Genomic DNA, 6484 nt, shown 5'->3' with positions numbered 1-6484 from the left:
TGAAGTCGAGCTCTCAGAGGTGAGAGAACCCTGAATGGTGATTTCATTTGCAGGGTCCCATTTGGCCCTCTCCTGTATCAGTCTCATGGCAGAGTCACAGACCCAAAGTCTTCCCTCTACTCTGCTCTTGGGCTCCCTGCTCAACCTACACCAGAGTTCTGCCCCACCTGCACTCAGATCAGAGAGCTGCCCCACAGTAGCTTGTCTGAGAGTCACAGAGAGTTCATGGGTGGAGTCACACTGTGTAGCTGTGACTGGAGCACATTTTATGAGAATACCACGTGGGTGAGTAATCAGTCACCTGAAAGAAATACAAGCCAATGGAAAACGCTCAGAGAGATTCAGAATTGCAGTTTAAAGCCATAATTACTTGTGCCCTGGGCATGGAAAATGAATTATTGCCTTCCTCTTGCAGCAGTCTTTTATACATATTAGAAGATCAAACAGACACACATTAATTATTTTTTTCTCTTACAGCCCATGTTTCTCCAGGCTTTTCATTATTCTCATTGCTTTTCAATTACATTCATATATTTCTTTGCAAACATGCAATTTACACTAATAATAAGCAGAAGATCTCTTACCTCTTTAGTTAGGACTGTGATGACCAAACACTCCAAACTGAAGAAAGAGAACAGCTCTCAAAAAAGACTGAATTTCCTACTTGGACAAGAGATTTTAAGGGTGGGAATTGTTTCTGCTGTCAATAGATATAATGATTCATTAAAAACCTCTCTGGACTCTTTTCTTGAACTAGTACACAAAACAATTCATCTGAAGGTTAGACAGCCACATGAGAACTCTCTAAATAAGAAAAAAACTATGATATTTTACTTACAGCTGTTGAGAGAATAGAATAGAATAGAATAGAATAGAATAGAATAGAATAGAATAGAATAGAATAGAATAGAATGTTTCCATTGGAAGGAACCTCAGATTATAATAGAATATTTTATTTGGAAGCTACCTACAATAATCATCTAGTCCAACTCTCTAACCAATTCAGGGCTGATCAAAAGTTAAAGTAAATTATTGAGAGCATTTTCCAAATGTCTCTTAAATACTGTCAGGCTTAAGGCTCCAAACTCCTGAATTATGGGACCAATGATGCCCACACTCTAGACAGATGATGTAGGATCTGTCTGCAAGAAGATGCAACCCCCTGAAGCACTCAATGTCTTCACAGCCCTGTGTAAGTGCTCACCTCTCTTGGAAATGAGTCCATTGCCTGAATCCAAAGTGGCACATGCCTGGCATCCAGATGTCCCTGAAGATACATTTAAGCCCTATCTTTAACTTATAAAAGCTGTTACCACCTCCACTATTCTAAATTTTCCCCACAAGGCACTGAACTGGCTCTCAGGCAAGATGAGTGAAACCAGATGTATGGTTTGCCCTGCATACTAACACTGCTTCTGAGACAAAAACACTGCAAGCACTATCAAAACAAACCCCTCTGAGCACCTCTCATGCCATGTGCTGTCTCTCTTACAAGCTTCTTTGTATCTGCAGGGATCTAGAGAAGTCAGGGAAATACTGTGTTTCCTCCCCAGTGCTTCCCTCTTGCTTTAGATTTAATAATAATAGTAAGTCACTGTGAGCATGTACAAGCACACAGGTTAAAAAATCCTCTGAACATTAATCTCTGCAGAGAAGTACATTTTTTAGATGATATTATAAACCAAACTATATTCTTTATTCTTATTAAGTTACAAATCTTCTACATACTTGTTCCTGCTCTCCAACCTCCTTCGTGCTGCCCCTACACCAGACTGACATCAGAAGTGAAGGGGAAGGACAAAATCAGATTTCTAAAATGAACTCAGAAAGTACATTGCATTACTGCAAAGCACATTTTGCAGAGAGCACTGAAAGCAATTTGAAGCACAGGCAAAAAAAAAAACCCTCCTAAATCATGGCAATGAAATGCAAATATTCATCACTGGCAGATTATCCGATTATACACATGACATGCCAAAAATGAGCTGAAAAATAACGTTCAGAAGCAGCCTCATAATAACTCTGACCTTTTCTCTATTACTGCATTAGATAATTATCAGACCAGGAAAATCATCAAGCAACACACAAAGGAGGCAATGCAATGCTCACAGCTCTTTGCTGTTTACTTCATTGGGTTGTCTGAATTCCGTCAGTTTTTATTCAGCAAACAGAAGTCACCAGTTACAGGCTAAAGGATAATATTCTGCTAGTCTATAGACACAACAAGTGAAAATATCAGCAGAAAGAGCATGTGTCTTTACTATGAAACTGATTACTATTTCTTAATAGAGCTGGGAATATATTGAAGACACAGTACACATATGCTGCATAGCAGTTAGCATGTCGTGCAGATTGTTGGGGAAACACATTGTCATTGGCATGGGAACTCTTAGAAAGTCCAAGGGTTTGCTTACAAAAATCAACAACAGTTAAATCCTTACATCTCAATAGCTGAATTAAATATGAATCCCCCAGGACAACCTTGACATCAAAGAAAGGATGCATACCTGTAAAAGGGAGAGAGGCAGAGACCAGTAAGGAGATTTACTTTTGTTTGAGCCCCCAAGTACCAGGATGAGAACTTCTGATACCTTGTGACTAGCAAAGCAAAATGTGACACTTTGAGGATACTTTGGGGCAAGAAAGGTGATGGAAGGCTGATGGTGATTGACTTAGGTACTAAATATAAGGCAAATAGTTTCTGTTTGATTAATAAAGCAATAGCTCAGGCTCTGAAATAAAACAGAGCTCTCACATGCTCACTTTGTGGAGAAAAACTGAGTCAATAGCTTCAGGGGGCTGGAGAGTTCAGTGAGGAGTAAGACAGCAGGGCAGACTGACCCAGAGGGCTGTCTGGCAATGAATCCACAGAGACAGCTCAGATTTGATGGTCAGCAGGAGAGTGAGTAGGACACGATGTTTCTCTTCACGAGGAGTATGTGAAAAAGGAAAGGTTAGTACTGAGCACTGTTTGAATAGAGGGAGAGCTGGCAGGTGTGGATTTGACATTTCTGAGTATAAAGCTGGGAAGAGAAGCTTTCCATGGGACAACCAGTGGGAATTTCAGGCAGTGAGAGCTAAACGTTTCACAAGCCCATCAGGCAAATATTTGAAAGAAAGATGACACAATAAATGTGGCATTTTATAGCCTCAGCTAATAAGCAGGCTTCAGTACGTACTGCTTGAACATAATTGAAAAGCAGAGCACTACTTAACCTATTTCTCATCAGTGCAGGTGTTTTATCCTCAAGTTTAATCTCTTTTCCTCACTTTTGCCACTTGTGATCAGCCAAGAGTATTTCCTCCTTTGCAAGGCTGCTGAATTCTATCTTCTGTAAAAAGCAGGACTATTGAAGGGAATAGCTCTCTCTAGGATTTACTTCTTTTCCTTGTTTTGATGGGTAAACACCAAGTCACAGTGACTTTTTCCCCTCTCTTCTGTGTCAATACAAAACACATGTGCTGCTTTTACAAGACCTATCAAAAGTAAAGGAAAAAAGTAAAGAAAAAATAATTTTTCAGTAATCCTATTTGGAATAAAAATAGATAAATAGGCAGAATAGAAAAGTGAAAGGAGACAAAAGTGCAAGGCATCAGTCTGATGAAATATAGTTGCTGTGGTTTGACAAGGACTGAGGTTCTGTTTATCCCAAGTCTCTTCCTCGAATCCATGAGTTGTTGATGCTCAGTCTGTACATTTAATTAATCCTACAAATATCTCCTGAATCAAATTTGACCAAGTTTCTTTTTTCCTATCACTCTGATATTACACAGGAGAACAGCAACTGCTGCTCAATTCCTGTAAGAGAGGCCAAAAATCCTCTTGAGAAAGTGTCCTGATGCAGAAATCCTGAAAATGAAGAAATCTTCATTAGAAAGCCAGACCTCTTCAATTATGACTTTTCTAGAACCACTAGAGCCCTGCTCCTCCCTTCCCTACCTCTTTTCTTGAAGGAAATCTCCAGCCAAACCAGAAAACCTACTCCTAATGTTCCCAGCATTGACAGGGATGGAAAAAACAATTAGGGGAAATGTTACTTTTTTTCTTGATAAAAACGTTTCATTTCTGCCCTCAGATAAAGATATGAAAAAGAGGAGAAACCTGATTCTGCAGGTCACCCTCACAGTCCTGACTTAATAATAGACTCAAAGGTTTTATAGCAAAAGGACAAGAAGGATAGAGAAGGTAGACATTATTTTTCTCCCTCTGTCCTGAGTCACCTGCTCTGCCATGGAGAGAAAGTGAGATTTTTCTCTAAGGTTGGTGGGTATGAAATGAAGCATTACAAGGAATTTAATGCATATCAAATTTGCAATCCCAGTACCCTATATGAAGGAGGCCCTGCTCACCACACCCATTGCTGGAACACAGCCACACCACAGAGAAAACGATGAAGATGATTCTGTACCCATGATCACTAATCAGAGCAGGTAAACAGAGCTCAGTGAACATTACAGGTTACAGGGCTCAGAGCCTGTGTTGCAAAACCTGACACTGATTAATCAAGCCCTACAAATCATGAGGACTTATCTAACACCAAATCTGACAGACAGTTATTGAGGAGGCACCTTGCATCCTAACATTTCTACATACCTTTGGCTGGTACCTAGGCCAGTGAGAGAAATCTCCCACTCAGTGGCCTACAGCATCCTGGGTTTCCCTGAGGGGCTTCCTGCCCAAGTTCTGGCCAGGTTATGAACACTGATGGCCTGAGTGTGCCCAAGTGGTGCTGCTCTAGGCATGTTCTGATAGCCCAAGGCCCTGCTGTCTCCCTCAGGTGGCTCAACCAGCTGTCCCAGGAGAAACTGTGGTTATACTGCACTATACAAGGGAAGCCATTCTACCACTGTCTAAGGGAAAATGGCACTCCTGTAAAATATACATTATTTTCTGGGGAGGGGAATTGGTGTTTGTGATTAGTGTTCAAAGAACCCAGCCATTTCACTGAGCAGAGCACACTCCAGAAAGCATACTGCCCCAAAGAACCCATTCCTACAAAGGCCAAGACTTGAAGCAGGAATTACAGTCACATCTGCAGAAGTGAAGCAGAAGGAATTTACTTAAGTGTCATGCAGAAAGTCTGTGGCCAAGACCAGCTGCTTTGGGACCTGTCAATCCTACAGCTAAGACACAAGATGCTGCTTCCTTTGCAAGCCCAGTTCTGACGAACCTTTATCTTGATTTTGAGCCTTTCATTTCACTTCACTTTCATTGCTAAAAGTAGTATTGATCTCCCAGGAGGAAGAAAATATTTCTTTGCCTCTCTGAGGTGCCATGGCAATTAAGATGGTTATAACTTTTTAGGAAGCTACCGAAATGGAAGGCACTTAGAAGTTCAAAGCAATATTATTATATTGCTCAGAAAATGACACAATATGCTAACAGAAATTATGCAGTATACTGCTTAATAAACTTAGAGCCAGCATAGTAAAAATTCTGTCAGTAATAAACTGCTTTCCCAGTTGACTGCAGTTTTGCATTGCCAGAAATTATCATCTTGCAGGTCCTATAGCACTCCACCTTCATACTCAGTAAAATAGAACCCCAATGACATTGGCAGCCGTATTATTTATTATCTACAGTAATGAAAAACACAAATAATTGACCTTGGAATTCTTGGGCTTGCTGCTAAATTGACCCATTAAAAAAGTAATAATATTTTATGCACACTTAGGTGAATGTGTTTCCATCTAAGCGGGTATGCCATCAAGATGTGGATCTGCCTGTATTTAATATCTTGGAGGTAACCTTTATTCCCCTTTACATTTCTGCTCCTTGCTGCCCCAGATGTAACTTACACTTATTGTCTTATTGAAGGATCACCTGGGCAATCTGTTCTTGTGTCCCTGTCTGGCCTACAAAGTAACCAACACACATCCAGAAGGCTTAAAAACAATACCAAACAACAATAAACCATTAGCTGATATTTATTCTACTTTAGCACAGTGTCAGCTTTTCCTATTATTTTAAAAATGGTCATAAATGATGAATTTGTGTACATGGGTGATTTGGGAGAAAAAACATGTTACCACACATGCCAATGGCCAGTAATATCAATGGGACTCTTTTGAAAGGCCTCTGATTTACTTCCTGTTAGACATAAATGATCTGGACATCGATTATCTGATCAAAAACATCATCTTGTCCACTCGACTGTCAGCACTTTCTAAATGGAGAACAACACAATCTGAGAGTAATTTGTAAATAACAGAGCGAAGGCTGTTCACGTAAACAGATCGATGGACAAATGCATAAAGGGAATGGGGCCTCCTGGCAGATTACTCATAAAAACAAGTTATTAGAATTCATTAAATAAGCATTACCAGTTTACCAGCTTTAACTATCACACTGCAGCAGATGATGGATTTCAGAAGACACGGCTCAGTAGTCTGAGCACAACGCATTCAAAGTATTCGAATGCCGGTGAACTACTGGGTTGAATCCAGGCATAAGGCATAACATTTTGTCCCTCTGTGGATGATA

The sequence above is a fragment of the Geospiza fortis genome, unplaced genomic scaffold (genome assembly GCF_000277835.1).
Source record: "Geospiza fortis unplaced genomic scaffold, GeoFor_1.0 scaffold54, whole genome shotgun sequence".
NCBI classification, from domain to species: domain Eukaryota; kingdom Metazoa; phylum Chordata; class Aves; order Passeriformes; family Thraupidae; genus Geospiza; species Geospiza fortis.
Note: the sequence above shows the minus strand (reverse complement) of the source record.